Genomic DNA, 19,356 nt, shown 5'->3' with positions numbered 1-19,356 from the left:
CCCCTTTTCCTCCATTCTTTCTTCCTGTCTGGATGTTGGGTACATGCACACCCCTCCCCCCCAACCTCTCCCCCCCTCCCCGACACACACAGAGTGAGTTTTTCAAGCCACCAGGCCTGGACTTTGAACCACAGTCGACTGTGTGGAATCTGTCTCCCTTTAGTGCTTAAGTATAGGGCCAGCCCGAGTCCTTATCGTCCACGATTTCATCTTCATGGGTGAGTTCCAGCTCCACCTAGCAGTGGAGACAAAAGACATCAGGAAACACTCAGCCTTCAGGGCATGGGGGTTCCTGAGAAATACATTTCAGAAGAGGAGTAGAATGCTAGTGCCTTGATCCTGTGTGGGTGTGAATCAATCATCCTACCACAAAGTCATTTGTGACTCTAGAGAAGGTTCTGAATTCCTTTCACTTTTATCCATTTATAAGTGACAATGACCTATCCAACCCATCCCTTGCCAGCCAGGTCTCATTTTTAAAAATTAATTAGGGAGCCAGCAGTTAGCGTAATGGCTATGTCGCTGGACTCCCACGTGGTCGACCGCGGTTTGTGTCCCGGACCCAGTGGCTTGGAACTCACGCCGGGCACGTGTGCGTGTGTGCCCAAGATCCCAAGAGGAGAATGGAGGAGAAGGAATTGCGGCGTGACTATCCCCTCTGGGGGGTGATTTCTCACTTTCTGTCTCTCTGTCTCTCTCTGTCTTTCTGGCGAGCGCATGCGCCCTATAGCAAAAACCTCTCCAAAAAAAAATGCTAAAAAAAAAGTTAATTAATTAATTAGATCACATCTTTGGATTTTTTTATTCCATAGAAGTAAGTGTTCTAAAGATGAAACCAGTTTTTTTAAGACAAGATGTACCTTAAAAGCTATTTTGTTGTCATATATGTCATAACCTTCCCCAAAAAGCATTCTGAATGCACTCTGACTCATGACTCAACTAGCACTTTTCATTACAAGCCTGATCATTCTGACTTTTCCCCTCCCGAACTTACAAGCTGTTTATCAGAGTAAGTCACCAGGTCGGGCTGTTTCCTTCTCTGTACGTAAGGATTTCACATGTGAGTTGGAATTTCCTTTATTTAAGATGCTTGAAAAATCTGGAATGGTCTCGCTGCTTTATTTCTGAAGTGGGGGTGTCCAACCAAGAGGCAAAACTGACATTATGCTGAAAGAGTCTCTTCCACATGGCAGTAATTTATATTTCACATCCACAGAGTTAGTGCCAAGCAGTTACTCTGCACATGCAGAACAAAATAGCATAGCACACAAAACCCTGAGTTAGGAACACCCAGACGCGTTTCAAAACCGCAGAAAGGACCCAGCGCATCTCCAGAATCGCTGTGTACGTGGAGTGTTACCTAGCCATCAGGGAAAAGCATAAACAGTTCACGGAAAGTTCCATGAAACTTTGTAATGCCCTTTAGCAACCTTATAATTTCCTTCCTTCTGTTTGATTTCACTCATCAATCCATGTGGGGGACCCGTTTATCTAGAAGTTGGATATTTCAGCGTGACAAATTACATCTCTTGTATTACTGTCACCAGAACTAGATAGGAAACTATGGATGGTGTTTATATTTGATACTAATTCTATCATAATGGTTTTTCACTTTAAAAAATCCAGCCACATAATCTAGACCAGAAAAGAGTTGATCTGGGCCTCTCGTTCCTAGTACAATCTGTGGGGGAATTTTTAGTTAATTTCCCAGAGGTACACAAAACTGAAACACGCTTTCCCATGCTATTTTTAAGAGTTAGTCCAAAACTTCATCATGACCCTGAGTAAACTCAGCTATTTCTGGACCTGGAATTTAAATCTGAAAATTGCAGTGCCGGGGTGGGGAGGGGGATGTCCCAGGATGATCTTCCCATTAAGACCGGTTCTCAACAGAAGAGAAGAGGCTACAGAAAATGACAAGGGTCCTTGGCCAGCCAAAACCACAACTTGGACTGAGCACTCAAAAGGAGAAGTTAAAGAAAGAAAATTTCTGCTTTTGCTCTTTAGAAAAGGAAGAATAAGGAGTGATTGACTCAGGGTCTTCAGTTTGTGAAGGATCTTGACACATGGGCGGTAGGGAGGAGACGGACTTCAACTCCCGGCGGACATGTCAGGAGAAAGTCTGCACAAATTGCAATGGCGGGGCTTTGCATTAGGTGCCAGGAAGCGTCTCCTGACAGTGAGAGCTGTTAAACCCTGGAATGAGGTACCAAGGGAACCTGGGCAATCTCCATCCTTGGCAGGTTTAGAAATTAGATAGATTCTTATCGGCTAGAATCAAAGCCATGAGGAGAGAACTGGTCAACCTCGAGAGATTTTCCCCTCCTTTCACATGTCAGAATCTCTACCCTGCTATGGCTGCAGGAAAGTAGATAATGTGAAAAGGAAGAGGATTCACAACCGAGTCTGCTCATATATTTTATTTTACTGTCAAAATGAATTTTTTAAAAATTTTCTGAGAAGATGTGTATCCTGAGGAAATTATTATTTTCTATTTACTTTTTATTAAAATAGTGTCAGTCACTTCTGGGCTTTTGTCCTGTAGAACTCACTGCCAGGGTTGACAAAGGCTTGGCAGTGCCTACCACAGCTCCACAGGAGCCTTCTGAGAAACTTTTCATTACCAGAGGCAGGAGAGGGCAGAGCACTCAGTGACATTGTTTGCAGAAGCCCTGACGATGCTAGTCTTTGGGTTCAAACGAAACCCAACATGGGAAATTTGAGTTTTCCTATGCAGCAAGTCGGAGAGTTTAATCACTGCTGATCTGCGGCATTCCACATACCAGGGAAAGGCTACGCGTGCTCCCAAGAAAATTACACATTTCATATAAGCTTCGGGATAAGAATTGGGTTCATTGTATTGCACCAAAACGTGGTTTCCACACATATTGCTGGGGACGTCACAGGATTTTTGCACTTGACAAGAACATCTTGGGGAAAGGACCAAGGAGGAAATCTGAACCCCTCTGCAGACTTCTCTTCCCATTAAGGTTAATCTGAGCCCAGATGCAACCTGCCCTGTGCTGGCCGTTCCCAGGCCTTTAGAGCAGTTGTGTTGTGTTTTGTTGAGTGAAAATGGAGACCTTGCCTGCAGAAAGCAGTCCAGTCACTCCAGTGTGTAAGGACAGGGATCCATTCTGTCTCTTTAAAATATAGAGTTAATAGTAACTTGAAGATTGTTTCTACAGCTCCTTCTGAGGGAAGCCAAAGCAAGTGCCCTTAGGGAGTGATTATTATCTGTTCTCTCTTGGTTGTTGTTTGGGGTACAATATGTAGTTATCCCCTGGCAGCTGGAAAATTATGTTGTGGCAGGAAGGACATCATTCTGCCTGACTTGAATGCTTTTCCCAAGGGACCTCCAGCTGAGGCTGTGTTGATAAAACGCACACAGAGGGAAGAGAAAAATATCTTCCTCCCTCTGTCTTTCTCTTTGTTTCTTTCTTTCTCACTCTCACATCTGCCTTTATAATTTTTTGGTTACTTGTCTTTGAAAGGAAATATACAAAATGTAGAATTAAAATAGAGGAGAAAATTGAATACCTAACTTGTTACAGGCAGCCTCTGCCTACCTAGTGAGCAGGCTCAATTGTGGCAATTTCTACCTGTTTCAGACCCAAATGGAAATTGGCCCATCTGTAGATTGGGAAAAGTTTCTGCAATTGGACAAATTGAACCTTTTCAAAATTGTACGTATACACACGTCTGAAAACTTGACAACAAACTCTGTTGTAGCTAAGAATGGAGACTGAAGACATGCCCATGGGAAGTAGTTATTCTGCCTTGTTGGGCCTTCCTGACACTCGCAAGTCGTGTTTTAGACGGCATGCTTTCCCTTCTCCCTACTAATGAACTTCACTGTTTGCGCACTGTGCTTACTGGTAACCATAAACCATTTCAAGGTTCCGTTTCTAATGTCCCTTACTCTGACATGGAAGGTGGTTTTGAAGTTACTCTAATTATCCTCCATTCCGAAAGATAGTACCCCGTTTTCTATGCCTGGAGCCCTCTCTAAACAGACCAGGTTTTAGAAATGCGTCCAATAAAACAAATTCTTAAACACTTTTGGATAAATGCATTCCCCTGACATAAATTGTTCCCCTTTCCTCCTCTGAACCCCTGGAATAAGTAGAGGAAAGTGTTTATACATTGAATTCTGGTACACCTGCGTTTAAACGTCAACCTGAAATGTCTGATCTGTGTGGATGTAGGCTAGTTCCTCACCCTCTCTGAGTCTAGGTTTCTCATCTGTGAAATGAAGGTCTCTTTCTTACAAAGTTATTATGGTGATGAATTGACATGGTATTGCAAGAGGCGTGTAGAGCAGCGTGGATAGCTGGTACTTTGGTCCCTCGGTAAGGAGCAGCCCAAAACTTGGAAGAAAACTGGAAAGAAGACTCACAAGAGAAAAGAGGGAAGGATAGATCCTGACATTAATAAGATAGACTGGATGGACCCAGCAGATTATGACACTGGATCCCACATGGTCAACTGCATGATTCAAGTCCCCAGACTGGCTATTTGAAAATTGCACCAAGCACATGTGCATTCATGCCCAAAATCTCAAAAGGGGTCTGGAGGAGAAGGAATTGTGGCACGGTCAACCCCCTAGAGAATGTTCTCTCTCTCTCTCTCTCTCTCTTTCTCTCTCTCATTAGAGAGCACATTACCTATAGCAAAACAAAAACAAAGAAAAAAACATATATATGGACAGGACAGAGCCTATGTCTATTTTTCTATCTATCTCCTGACCTCTTTCTCTACCTTCTGGATATTGTAGAAATTGGTTTAACTTCTGAAACATGCAACTCTCATTAAAGTTTAGCTCCTTCCTTTGAGAAGAATCAGCAATGAAAGTGACCAGATGTTTCCAAACCAGTTCCCACATTTGTGTCTTCCCCATTCTCAAAAAAAAAGAAAAAAAAAAATGACCCTTGGATCCGATTCAACTGGAAGACTGCTGTGAACTTCCTGGGCCAGGGTCGCCTGGGGTCAGTTACATTAATAGCCGTTCCCTCCACTGAACTGTTCTGGGAGTTATAAAACCCTCTGGGTTCATAATGAGCTTTAAAGGCCTACTTTCCATTTCCGAAGGACTGTGGCTTCGGGCTTTACCCAGTCGGACTGCATTGCACCTTGCCTTCCAACTCTGTCCATTTCATACATAATTCGATAATCTGAGATCGCATTAAATCCTGTATTTCTAAAAAAAAATTGAGCCAGCAGGTGATATGGAGGTTAGGGTGCTGGATCCCACATGACCAACTGCATGTTTCAAGTCCTGGAACCAGTGGCTTGAGAGTCAAGCACATGTGTGTGTGTGTGTGTGTGTGTGTGTGTGCGTGTGCACGCCCACTCAAAATCCGGAGGGAAGAATGGAATGGAAGAAAATGGATTGCAACGTGACCATCCCCTTGGGGAGTGATTTCTTGCCTTCCTTCTTTCTCTCTTTACAAGTGCACACACCCTATATCAAAAACTGAAAAAAGGAAGAAGAAATTTCCACTGATTACATCACTCACTAATACTAAGTCCTTCAGAAAGAGCTCTACTAAACATTTATTGATTAATCTCTAAAGTTCTTAGGATATGCATGAAGCACAAACCTTATAGCTGACATGGTTTTAAGAGCAGCTCAACTGATCTTTCCCAACTTTCTATGAACCAAATACTTTTGGTACAAGTAAGAGAAACTGAGGACTGAAAGACTACAGAGCTACTGAATGAGAGGGTGGGAAACGAACTCCAGCGACGTGAAATCAGAGCCTAAATTCACTTTGTTATTCTACTTAGCAGTTACTAACAGAAATGTTTATTCTACTGTTGGTGGGAAGTCCTGAGTTGGCATTTCAGAGAAACTAAAATAAAACATGAAAAATACTGTTTCGGCTGAGGTTTTTTTTTTTTTTTTTTTTTTTTTTTAAGTTTTTTAGAGATGAAGATAAGGTTACTTCTACTTCTAGTTCATAGCTACATTTAATTCCAGCAGATATCAAACTGAAGACAATTCTAGATCTCTCACAAAAAGAGGTGGTTTTGTTCTTTTATTTTTTTTTAGTCAAAATATCATAAAGTCTGTTTCCAAAAATGAATAGGTCTTCCCCAAAGCTGAATGTGTCCTAGAGGAGCTAGAAGCAAACGTGCCATCTTTGCCCTTTGTTGTAACAGCTGCTCAGTTGCAGTGTACCAATTTCATCTTCACCTGGGACAAGTAGGTCCCAGTGACTTGCTATTTTGAGAACAATATTGGGTCATCAGAAAAGTCATGATGTATTTTTTTATGTTCTTCTATGCAAAGATGTATCATGACTTTTCGAACAACTCAGTAGCATGGCAATCGTATGGAAAACGCTAATACTCTGAGTTCAAAAGACCAGCTCCTAAACTCCTAAGCACTTAGTCTTCCCAGAAACTCTCTGGGTCTTGCAGGTTGACCAGCTTTGGCCGGAAAACCCTCCCTGTGAGCTGTATGACCTTTCTGTGAAGGTGCCGGGGCGGGAGCCTGGACCTCAAGACAGTCCCAGCATCCCTAAGGCTCTGACCGTGCTCCTGCTATGCTGACTGTAGCCTATGGAAGGAAGCGTCACCCAATACTAGTAAATAACAAATAACGACTTAGAATAAATTACTCCTCTGCAGTGTGGACTTTACGTTTAAAACAGTGCTAGCTGTTGACTGACCTTTGGTTGATTGAAAATTTACCCCCAACTAAGGTAGTAGCTTCGAGTACAGCGGCAGCAGCCATGCTTCAGGTCTGCCCTGTGTGTGCCAGCTACGACTGTATTGTTTTGGGTGGCCAGCAGGTGACATCTTGGTTAAGGTGCTGGACTCCCACATGACCAACTATGGCTCAAGTCCTGGACCATGATGACTTGAAAATCACACTGAGTACACGTGCACGCATGCCCAAATCCCAGGAGGAGAATGGAGAAGAGACTGGTGTGACCATCTGCCTGCAGGTTGATTTCTCACTTTCTTCCTCTCTCTCTCTGTCTCTCTCCAGTAAGTGCATGTACCTTATGGCAAACACTTAGAAAAAACAAAAGCATTTATTATCTCACAGTTCTCGTGGGTCAGAAATCTAGGCCCAGCTTAGCTGGGTCCTCAGGCTCAGAGTCTCTCAGAGGCTGCAGTGCAGGCATAGGCTGGGACTATAGTCTTCACAGGGCTCACATCTTGAGATCTGCTTTCAAGCTCACTCTTGTGGCTATTCGCAGACTTCAAGTCCTCTTCCCCCATTCCAACGTCACATGCAGAGGGAGAAAGAGAGAAGGAGTGAGAGCTAGCATCCTCCAATGGGATGTGGTCACACCATTCCTTCTCCAGTTCTCTGTCCTGTTGGGGTTTTGGACACACACACACACACACACACACACACACACACACACACACGTGCCCAGCATGTTTCCTAAGAAACCTGGGCTAGCCCCCATGCTGACATTTGACAGGAAAGATCAACTCTCTTTCATGCAGGTCTCTCCATAAGGCTGCTCACAACACAGTAACTGGAGTCCCCCAGAGGGAGGATTCTGAGAGAGAGAATGAGAGTGGCCACCTGAAACAGAAGGCACAGTCTTCATATCCTAACTGTGGAAATAGCACACTGCGTGATTTGCCATTGTCTAGTTGGTGGAAGTTGTTACTAAGAGTAGCCAATACTCAAGTGGAGGGGATCTCGCAGAGGTGTAAATTCAGGAGACAGATCACTGAGGGCCACCTTAGAACTGAGTACCACTGTGGATGTTTAGGTCATGCACACATGCACGGTCCAGATGTTAACAGGGAGAGTTTGTAAAGTGTCTTAGAAAGGACGGTCAGCTGAAGTTTTTAAGACCTAATGTCTCAGACATCCAATCAAAACAAAGCCAAACTTGTCATGGGAAATTTTTCAAGTCAGCTCAGAATATGAGCTAGAAAAAATCATCCACAGGCTCAGCTGCAGTAGCTTGTGCTGCTAAAACACTGTTCTCTGTAGGCTAGGAACACATGAGAGGCCTCGGGTTCAACTCCAGGCCCAACCTAAAGGCGGGGTGTGGTGGCCTATTCTGTGACCCAGCAACTGGGGGAAGCAAGCCAGGAGGACTGCAATCTCATGAGAGGCCTCGGGTTCAACTCCAGGCCCAGCCTAAAGGCGGGGTGTGGTGGCATATTCTGTGACCCAGCGACTGGGGGAAGCAAGGCAGGAGGACTGCAATCTCATGGGTGATCTGGGTGGCACAGTGAGACCTTGTCAAAAAAAAAAGGGGGGGGAGGGGGGAAGAAAAAGAAAAATCAGGTGTAAATGAACTATTTTATGGACATTTTACCAGTGTGGTATGGGATTTAAAGAAGCAAGCTCTACACCAATTTACTTCCATTTTCCCCCCAACTAAGCATGTGTCATACCAGTCCGCAGCTCAGTTTTCCTTAGATCATCAGCAATGGGAGAACAGCCAAACTCAGCCTGATATTTAGTTTCTCCACAGCCCAACTTAGGCCATTTTTCCAATCTCACTATGCAGTCTCTTTGGTCCACCCTCAACTCTATTTAAAAATAAAAAAAAAAAACAGGCGCCTTTGTGTTCTTTTCTTCCTACCTTTCCGAATCCTATCTACCTGAGTCCACAATGAATACAGACTTCCTTCTTTCCTTCCTGGTGACAATCGCCAGCATTGTTCTAGTGATCCCTCAAGACTGGGCTACAGTTAGGGGACTCCAGAATTGAGGAGACTGAGCGAGGAGAAGGGAATGCCATAACAGTAAACAGTAACGTCCACATCAGCAGGCGCGGCTGATGCATCAATGATAGCATGCCTACTACTGCTGGGAAGAGGCGCTGAGCTAAGACGTGTTCTACAGGCACTCATGTTCAAAAGCAGAACAGGCTGGGTGAGGCTCAAGACTTCGGAAAGCAACGCTGTGCGTGGTGGGGTGCTGTAGTCCCAGCTACTTGAGAGGCTGAGTCAGGAGGATCGCAACATAGCAAGACACTATCGCAAAACAATTTTATAAATAAAAATAATAATAAACAAGAATCCAAAAGTTAAATATTCAGGGCCAAGAACAAGACCCAGACTTTCCAATAAGAGAGGGTTAACCCCATCACACGAAAGAACTGCTGGTTAAAAAAAGAACACCGATCTGAACAGTATATTATGTAATCAGCCATGCGTCTCCACATCCTTTAATCAGATAAATGTTCAGCTCTTCTCAGCACATTGATTCCTAACTTGCTAAAGTGAAAAATCTCTATTTAATCTAAAATCCCAAGTATGGTAAAACTCATCTACTGGGAGTTCAGGCACAGAGACATGAGTTGCATAGCCAGCCCCAGAACACCCCATCCAGCTGTAACTCACCCTTCCCACTAGTTCCTCTGCAGTGTGAATCCATTAATATTGAGGCATGGCTGCATGTGTGCAGTTACGAGAAAGTAAATAAGGCAGCCTCCCAGTTCCTCCATCCCTGCAAAGAATAGCCACAACATGGGCACTAAGGAGGCACAACTGCCCTGTGCAGTGACAGAACTCAGAGTGTGGCTACCAGGATGACCCACCTCCCAGACACGGCGCCCACATCTGGATAGCCATTTTCCAAACGACCTTCCAGAAACCCCCACAGCTCTGAGACAGATGTGTCTGACTTTCATTCATTTCTGGGCTATATTCTATTTTTTTTTTCAGCAATTTGTTGGGTGCCATGAATAAAGCAAAGAAGAATAGGGACCAGCAGATTGCAGAATGATTACTTTACTAGGCTCCCACGTAATCAACCATGGTTTGAGTCCTAGATCTGGCGGCTTAAAACTCATGCCAGGTGCTTGTGCGTGCGTGTCCAAGATCCTGAGAGGGGAATGGAGGAGAAGGGATTGCAGTGTGACAATTCGCCCCAGGGGGTGATTTCTTGCTTTCTGTCCTCTGAGAACATGGGCCTTATAGCAAGAAATTCTCAAGGAAAAGAAAAGAAGAAGAAAGAGAAGAGAAGAGAAGAGGACAGAGGAGAGGAGAGGAGAGAGAAGAGAGAAGAGAGAGAAGAGAAGAGAGAAAAAGAGAAAGAAAATTTAAAAAAAAAAAAAAGAAGAAGAAGAAGCAGAATGGCCTGGAGTCATGGTTCTCACAGTGCTTCCAGTCTGGCTGTGGAACGCACCCTTTAACCTCAACAGTGAAGTGTGGCATCCCGTGGTGTGTGACTGGGGACCCGGGGAGAGGTGATCCATCAGTGATGTGTCGTGCTGGCCTGCCCGCCACAGCTCAGTGCACACCGACAAGTCACCCCGCAGGTAGGCTGGGGCTGAAGATGACTCCAGGCACTTACACGTGAATAATCAACTCAGAAGAGCAGCTGTGAAAAATGGGGGAAAGAGGGAGGCGAGGCCAGAAAGGGGCGCCCTCTTCTCTCCACCTCCTACCTCCAGGACGCTTGTGCCCTGCCTCCCCAGTGCGGCCATTTGTGAGCAGGGTTCTCATCTCTGCCACCCCCCTCCTTTTAGGGAAGACGGGTATTTAAGTTCTTTTCTTTTTTTCTCAGCACTTCCATTCTGCTTCTAGGCTTGTTCTATCTTAGGCTCATTAAATATGATTTAAAATATTTTACCTTACCTCTGTATTCATTTAGTTCTTTAACGTGTCCCTTCTCCACTTGTGTTTTATTATCACCTCTGCATTCTCGCTGAGCTCCCAGCTGCGAATATCATCACACGATCTTGTTTTAGCAAGAGGTTTCTTTTTCTTTTATCTTCTAATTGGAATTTACCTCCGAAATCTTCCAAGACTGCTTCCTGCAGACGCCCAGCTTTATTAGTACAGCCTTCCCTGTGATTCACACCCTCTCAAGTCAAATTCTCCTGTCGGGAAGCCAAACACTAGCATTCTTTAAGTCTCCCTCTCTGTTCAGTTACTTTGTGCGTTAGAAAGATCTGCTTTAGAAGCTAACATTCACCATAAAATGAAAGCCTAAGGTGTGACCCAAACAGCGAGTTTCTATAGGGCAAAATGAGCCCACTGTGATACTACCATGTAATAAACATCTATGAAAGAGGGTTGGAAGCAAAAAAGAGCAGTTTCTGGTTTAAAACAGAAACTCACACTTGGTTATCATGGTGCCCTATGCATTTTTTTTTCCTAAATAAAAAATTAAAACTAGAAACCTTGTTCCATGATTCTTTAGTGAGCAGTGTGTATGAAGTGGGGGTGGAGATTCATAATTGAACTTGGTACAAAAAGAAAGCCAGGTGCGACCGTGTCGGCCTGACTCAAGGGTTCCAGGGAAGACCCAGATGCCTCTCCCCGAGGGAGGCCATCTTGGGAATAAGAACTTGTCCCCGGGGTAATGACTAGTACCATCCAGTGCAGGCCGCCAGGGCAGGCCATGGGTCCTTCCCGATTCCTGTTGGAATTTCCCTCCTGCAGAGAAAGCAGGCTAGGAATCTATCCCAAGGGGGTAACTCCTGTGTTTAGAACTAAACGGTCAGCAGAGAAGGGGAAGGGACTGGAGGACAAACCTGTGAAATGACTTCTAGGACATTCCAGAGCACAGAGAATGGGTGGTCTAAGCACTGAGTCTATAAATGCACTTATCGGAAAGGGAGAGATAGTCTCACCATTTGAGATGCGGTTGTCCGAACATGTGATACAAAATAATCACCAAGTTGGTATTCCTTAACCGTCACAACTTCCCTTTAATAGTTATGTAAATTCAGAAGAAAAAGAGGGTATTGAAAGGTGCTTAGGTCATAGGAAGAAAGTCATATGTATTCTCGGGGGGCAGGGTAAGAAAAATCCCTGTTTGCTGGGAAGAAGCCTAAGCTATTGAATGGCGAGACAAATCATCTTAGAAAGTTTTCTGAACTAAATAGGAGGACTTTGACAACTAAGAGCTTCACTTGGGTCTATTCTAACCACACTATCCCAGGCCCTGTCCATGTCCCGGAATCAATGTGAAGTGTCAGTCTTCCGGAATCTGTAGTCAGTGGTTCAGGCTCCTTTCTGACCACTGGGGTCACAGAGAAGACTCTTATACACGGTGGCTGTTTGATAAATAAATATGAATCACTGGATTCTTCAGCCAAATTAGTCATACTTTGTTTTCTCCCCTGGTGCCTACATTGTGTTAGAGTGTACTAAGGGTTTGCTTGTTTGTTTTTAAATTTTTTGTCACAAGGCTCATGCTCCCCAGAGAGAGACAGGGAGAGGGAAAGTGAGAAATTACTCCTCAGGAGGATGGCCACATGGCAATCCCTTCTCTTCCATTCTCCTCTTGGGATTTTGGGCATGCATGCAGATGTACCTGGCATGATTTTCAAGTTGCCAGGTCCAGACTAAGACCACTGTTGGCTGTGTGCGAGTCTAGCACCTTAACCACCAGGCTGCTGGCCCATACTAAGGGATTTTTAAAATGTAATTATTGGGCCCAGGTGGTGGTCCAGTGGAGATGCAACTGGAGCCCCAGGGGAATGGTCCTGGCTTCACGTCCACAGTAGCCATGTGTGCCCACGACCGGGGATGGCCCTGACTTGGGAGAGAACAGACAATGACCCTCCCCATTTCTCTCTCAGGATACGTAAAGAAATAATCTTTAAAATTAAACTTTCTGTTTAAAAAAAAAAAAAGTATCATTATTCCCCTGAAGTCTTTGATTCTGTGAGCGCAGACTCCGAGAGCACATCTTTATCCCAGCACTCAGCCAGGCATCACCTGCTGTGGATGACACAGGATGCAGGCTGTCGGGGCTGTGGCCACGGAGAAGAGGAAGGGCCCTGCGCTCAGACCGAGGGAAACTCCAGCCCAGCAGGCAGAGGCTGTGCACTAAGGCCACACAGCGCCCGCCACTCTAGGCAAGCTGTTGGCAGCAAATCCAAGACAAGGAGGGTGTCCCAGAGAGAAAGACCTCGGGGTAAACCTTCCTATGTGTTTCTCTCATGAAAATGAAAAGGCAAGCCATAGATTGGAAGAAAATATTTGCAAAACATACCCAATAAAAGCCTTGTATCTGGAATATAGAAAGAATTCTTAGAATTCAATAAGACTATCAACCAAACTTTTTAAGTGAGCCAAAGATTTGAACAGACTTCACCCAAGAAGATACACACATAGCGTTTAGGCATTTAGAAAACATAGTCATTCATCATCAGGGAAATGAAAATTAAAACGACAGCAAGATACCACTCCCACCAAATGGAATGACCAAAATTTTAAAACTGACCTACGAAGTGATGGTAAAACTTGGAGAAACCGAAAGCGCCATACACGTTGGTAGGAATGTAAAATAGTGAAACACTTAGAGAGGCAGTTCAACAGTTTCTTACATAGTTGAAGACATACCTCCCTAACCACACAGCCTCACCAATTAGATCCCTGGGTAGAGAAATGTCATCGTAGAATCACACAAAGATTTGTAGGCCAGTGTTCTTAGCAGCTTTATTTGTAACACCCGAAGCTAGAAACAGTCCGATGTCCATCCACAGGGTCAATGGATAAACAATTGTAGAACGTTCCTACAATGATAACCATACAATGACAAAGGAATGCATTGTGGACCCCTGTGATGATGTGGACGGATCTCAAAGTACTCTGCTGAGTGAAAGAAACCAGACAAAAAAGGAACCAGATGTGTCGTATGATTCATTTATATAAAATTCTAAAAAATGCAAACTTATCTATTATGTGCAGAGCCGATCGGTGGCAGCCCGAGATAGGGGAGAGACAGAGGAAGCAGAGGCAGGGCTTTACAGGGCACCAGGAAACTGCTGTGGGCGATGCAAATTTCCTTATCTTGGTTGTGCTGATGGTTTCCTAAGTAGATGCATATATCGAATCCACCAGATTTCACACTGCACACATGCACAGTTTATTGTACTTCAATTGTACATCAATAGAGTAGTTTTAAAAAGAAATAATCTTGTCTTCAGACTTAATTAAACCACAGCTCTAAAGTTGTTTTAATTCAAAAGTCCTAGTGTAAACCCACACGAAATGTGAAATCGTAATGGTGACACCAACAAATAGTGAAATTAATCTAATATATCATCGAAAATAGAAGCATGTGTAAGTCAATTGATATTTCAATGGTAAACTAGATGGAGCTGGTATTCTGAGGGAGCAGGAGACACACACACACACGCACACACACACGCACAGAGGTTGACAACAGTGAACCAGACACATGTTCTAAAATATGGAGCCCTGGGCTCTAATCCAGTCTCACCAATTACTACTGACTGAAAGATCTTAACCAATTAGTTCAACAGCTGCAAGACTGTTAGAAAGACAAGCATTTTTCTAAAACATATGTAATAGTAATACCAGAAATGGCAACACCACGGGCGGTAGTGAGGAGCAAGTGAGAAAATAGATGTGAAGGTTTTTACACAACCAGAAAGCAGCCGAGAAATTAGCAATCCTATGCTGATGATAACCGCTGCGTGCCAGGCAGCGTCCTGCGAGCTGCTCTCGGGCGTTCTTTCTAACAGCCTTGTGAAGGGACCAGGACCCCTCCCCACACTGTGGATGAGCCTGCAGGGTTTCGGGAAGGTGCTTTCACTCCTGGACACATATCTAGGGCATCTTGCAGCTGTGGTTTACTGACACCCGTCAGTCCGGTGCCGTGGCCTACAATCGTAAGCATGGCATCATGGTGCCTTTTCAGATTTGTGTACGAAGGGAATCTCAACGCTGAAATAGCTGCGGCCACACCACGAGAGTCTAGATCCCCACTGGCTCTCCCGAGCTCTTGCATGGGATGCTGGCTAGATCTTCCTGTAAGTGCGTCCCTGTGTTTAACGTGAGACTTCCGAGTCCCTTCCTGTGCATATGTAGGTAGAGACCTTTTCCTCTGACAGAACAGAGAATGATGGCACCCTTACAGACAAGTAACACTCTGCTTATTCCAAAATCCACAATAGCCATGTTAACATGAAGGGGGTGGTAGTGCCCAGATGGGGCACAGCTGGACGGGAGATGCAGGCTTTGTTCTTGGACACCTGGTGGACACCTGCTTTCGTTTATCAGAGTCTTTCCTGAGACTGCCCTGCTTTGCTGACCCGTTCAGTTCCCTACGCTTTCTTGTGTATCTCTGCTTTGCTTTGTTTTGCGAACTTTACCAGCTTTTCTCTTTCCTACTGGTCAAACACTCATTGAGGATTTGGAGGACTTAGGTAAATGCATCTGAAGCCTTGAACTAGCCGATGAGGTCGTCTTACAAAAATAGAATGGGGAAATGAGAATGAACAGCATAAAGTGATTTTCAGCCAACTTTCAATTTCCCCATTATTCTGCAGAAAGAGGGAACATGGTTACAAAAAGCTACTCTGAATAATTCACTTAAAATATTCCATTAACCCTCTCCTCAATCACTTGTTTAATGAGTAATAATACTTACCTGATTAGACTGTCACTTAATGAGTTTCAAAATGGGCAAACTTCATAAGAAGTAAGGAGAAATTTAGCCAAAGGAGAAATAAGACAAACTACAAGCTGTCTATATGATACATATATAAAATATAGAATATAGAATAAAATATATAAAATATATAATATATAATATATATACTAGGTATAATACGCTATATGTATTATACCTAGTCATGCTATGTTTAATTTATAATTTTATGTTATATATCACAGATAATTATATTTTATGTGTCATATGTTAGTATGTGACATATACAATATGTATTATGCTGTGAAATAATTACATTGCATATCAAATACCTGTGCGGCCGAGTGACACTCTATAATAAAGGCTCTTACTAAATGCTGTCAACTCGATAAAATCGTGTGTCCAAGTGTATATGCTCCAAAGTGCCTTTGCTATTGATATGATAAAAAAATCCTATGGCCACAAAGGAATTCTCCTGTGTGTACATTTCAGTCCAAATCGCTACTTCATTCACCCTACGTAACACTGTTTGACATTTTGCACAATTTTCCAGAGGAAAGATATTAATGCAGTAATCAGGGTTGGTCTCAACACGGGTGTGAAACGCTGTGCCTAGAAAACTGGATCCCACATGACTGACTGACTGACGGACTGAGTGTCCAGCTCCAGCCCCAGGCGCTTGAAAGAACGTGCCAGAAACGTGAGCACATGTGCTGAGGATCCTGCCAGGAAGGAGCAATGCTAGAAAGGGGACTGTGGTGTGACCAGGCCCATCGTGGTGTGCTTTCTCTCCCTCTGATTCTCTACCTCTGTCCCTTTCTCTCTCTATTTCACTCTGACAGTGCATGCACCCACTAGCAATTGAAAAAAAAAATTAGATCATACCTTTCAGAACAGCCTGCTCGCTGTTTTCCTGCACGTGTGTTTCACAGGGGCCATGTCTTGTGGAATTGCCTCCTTTGGGGAAGCAAGCAGACTTCCCAGAGGTACAGAGGCAGGTAGTGAGGTTCGTCTGCTTATAACAGAGGACCCTGGAACCTGAGGTAACGAGGCAAGCCCAATTTTGACTGCACTTGGGAATTTTGCCTTCAAAGGGGTTGAGTCTTTGGCATGAGTTAGATGTAAGTCCCTGTGTGCAAGTAGTGGAAGTTTTGTAGACATTGAGCATGAGAGGCCCCCTCTGTATATTGGGGAACCCCTAGATGGGTCTTGCAGGAAGACAGGCCAAGCCAACTCTACCGAAGCTGGAAGGGCAGACTCCTCCTTTCCTCACCTCCTCGCCACCAGATAGAGCGTGTGGCTTCGGCTCTGCTGAGTTTCCAAACTGAAGCCAGACATCAGGGACAGCCGGAAGCATGCACTTCAGCAGCTGCAGAGCCCGCTGGGTGGTTCCAGGTCAGCAGTGCTGAGCAGCAGCAAAGTCAGCCCCAAGCGCGGGCCTCATGGCCATGGCTGTGCCTCCAGCCACCCAGCTTCTCTGAGCCCCGCCCCAGTCAGTTTCTGCACCTTCACATAGATTGTAAGAACTCTCCCTGTTGGCCCATCAGTCCACTCTAGTTTAAGTTGGAGTTAGCCTCTTATTTAAACCAAAGCCCTGAAGGTGACCTTCAGACACCTCCTTTTCTCAAATTAGTGATCTGTCCCAATCCAACATTTGTTTCCACAGTGGTACTTATTCTATGTAGAACAAATCATACCTCAAACAGATTGTGATGAGTGGTAATACCCAAACTAATAAAAACACTGAATTATGCATCTTTTTCTAGATGCGATATTGCTCCTTTTGAATGCATGAAGTGATTGGAATGAGCTTATTCTGGAGGGAAATTATATTTTAAAAATACATTAAAAATAAGTTCTGTTTAGCAAATAAATTACTTGTTAACAACGAGCCGCTCCTGTGGTTTTGAGAGTGTGTTGAAAGTTTGGTATCTGGGGGAATTATAAACACCCTGCAGTCTCTTTTGTTTATGATACTAATCAAGTGAACAGAACCTAAGCATCTGGGATTGGTCTTTAAAGAAATCAATATGAAAGAAATCAAGTTAGTCTCCTTTTCTAACTGTTTTTCTGGGTTAAGGCTTTGATTCTTTTGCCAAGGATGGGGGGAGGGTGGGGACAGTGGAAGTAAAGGGATTATTGTTTAAAAGGGACATATTCCTGGGTAACTGATCCATTGCTACGGTGGGCGGGGGGGAGATGGTGGTGCAGAGGTGATACCTCTGGACTGCATGGGAAGGCCCTGGGTTCTTGTCCTGGGACCTGCTTGCACATGCCAAGCACATATGCACATATCCAGATCTAGACCGGCTGAGGTTAGGGGCGGATCGTGGTGTGAAGACCCTGCTGGTGATGTGGTCTCTCTACGTTTCTCTGCCTCTCTTTCTCATGGAAGAAATAAATATGACATATATGGTGATAACTTTGACTTGATTGACATACAATGCATATATACTTTGAAAAACCGTACTGTACACTGTTAGGGTATCTGTTGAGGTGGCATGGAGGTTAGTGCACTGGATTCCCACTTGGCTGACCACAGTTCAAGTCTCAAACTTGGCAGCTTGAAAAGCATGCAGGGTGCACATGCGTGTATGCCCAAAGTCCCAAGAGAAGCATAGAGGAGAAGGGATTGTGGAGTGACCTTCTCATTTTCCCTCTTTCTGTTCTGTCTGTCTGTCCCCAGTAAGTGCACATGCCCTATGGCAAAAAACCTTTAAAATTTTTTTAAAAGATACATATTGATAAAATGTAAATAAATACATATCTATATACATAAAATAATAGAGGAAAGGCTGCTCTTCATTAGAAAAGAAAGTCAGAGGAACTGAGACACGAAAGAGTGATGTTCAAGAGTAGACGCAAGGCAATAGCGAAGGCCTGTCCCCAGAAGGGGGCACTGGGAGGGAGAGAGGATCTTTGAGTGGGGAGGACAGGAAGCGACGGCCTTCCATGCTGTGCTCGGTTGCAGTCATCTAGTTCAGCCGAGGCCAGCGTTCTTACCCACTCTGAAGCAGCAGCCCCTCAATGGGATGCTGGCTAGATCTTCCTGTAAGTGCGTCCCTGTGTTTAACGTGAGACTTCCGAGTCCCTTCCTGTGCATATGTAGGTAGAGACCTTTTCCTCTGACAGAACAGAGAATGATGGCACCCTTACAGACAAGTAACACTCTGCTTATTCCAAAATCCACAATAGCCATGTTAACATGAAGGGGGTGGTAGTGCCCAGATGGGGCACAGCTGGACGGGAGAGGCAGGCTTTGTTCTTGGACACCTGGTGGACACCTGCTTTCGTTTATCAGAGTCTTTCCTGAGACTGCCCTGCTTTGCTGACCCGTTCAGTTCCCTACGCTTTCTTGTGTATCTCTGCTTTGCTTTGTTTTGCGAACTTTACCAGCTTTTCTCTTTCCTACTGGTCAAACACTCATTGAGGATTTGGAGGACTTAGGTAAATGCATCTGAAGCCTTGAACTAGCCGATGAGGTCGTCTTACAAAAATAGAATGGGGAAATGAGAATGAACAGCATAAAGTGATTTTCAGCCAACTTTCAATTTCCCCATTATTCTGCAGAAAGAGGGAACATGGTTACAAAAAGCTACTCTGAATAATTCACTTAAAATATTCCATTAACCCTCTCCTCAATCACTTGTTTAATGAGTAATAATACTTACCTGATTAGACTGTCACTTAATGAGTTTCAAAATGGGCAAACTTCATAAGAAGTAAGGAGAAATTTAGCCAAAGGAGAAATAAGACAAACTACAAGCTGTCTATATGATACATATATAAAATATAGAATATAGAATAACATATATAAAATATATAATATATAATATATATACTAGGTATAATACGCTATATGTATTATACCTAGTCATGCTATGTTTAATTTATAATTTTATGTTATATATCACAGATAATTATATTTTATGTGTCATATGTTAGTATGTGACATATACAATATGTATTATGCTGTGAAATAATTACATTGCATATCAAATACC

The 19,356-nt window shown here is 43.9% G+C and overlaps 1 long non-coding RNA gene across 1 annotated transcript in view; it reads right to left on the bottom strand.

Moving 5' to 3' along the window:
* The window catches only part of LOC114009637 (uncharacterized), a 32,246-nt gene extending 21,377 nt beyond the window's left edge, over positions 1-10,869 (bottom strand). Inside the window, exon 1 of the long non-coding RNA XR_003551024.1 lies at positions 10,576-10,869. This is a non-coding gene — a long non-coding RNA (uncharacterized LOC114009637). The remainder of the gene's footprint in view (positions 1-10,575) is intronic.
* Between the last annotated feature and the right edge of the window lie 8,487 nt (positions 10,870-19,356).

Source organism: Tupaia chinensis, unplaced genomic scaffold (genome assembly GCF_000334495.1).
Source record: "Tupaia chinensis unplaced genomic scaffold, TupChi_1.0 Scaffold000578_2, whole genome shotgun sequence".
Classification (NCBI taxonomy): domain Eukaryota; kingdom Metazoa; phylum Chordata; class Mammalia; order Scandentia; family Tupaiidae; genus Tupaia; species Tupaia belangeri.
Note: the sequence above shows the minus strand (reverse complement) of the source record. Positions and strands in the feature narration are given on the sequence as shown.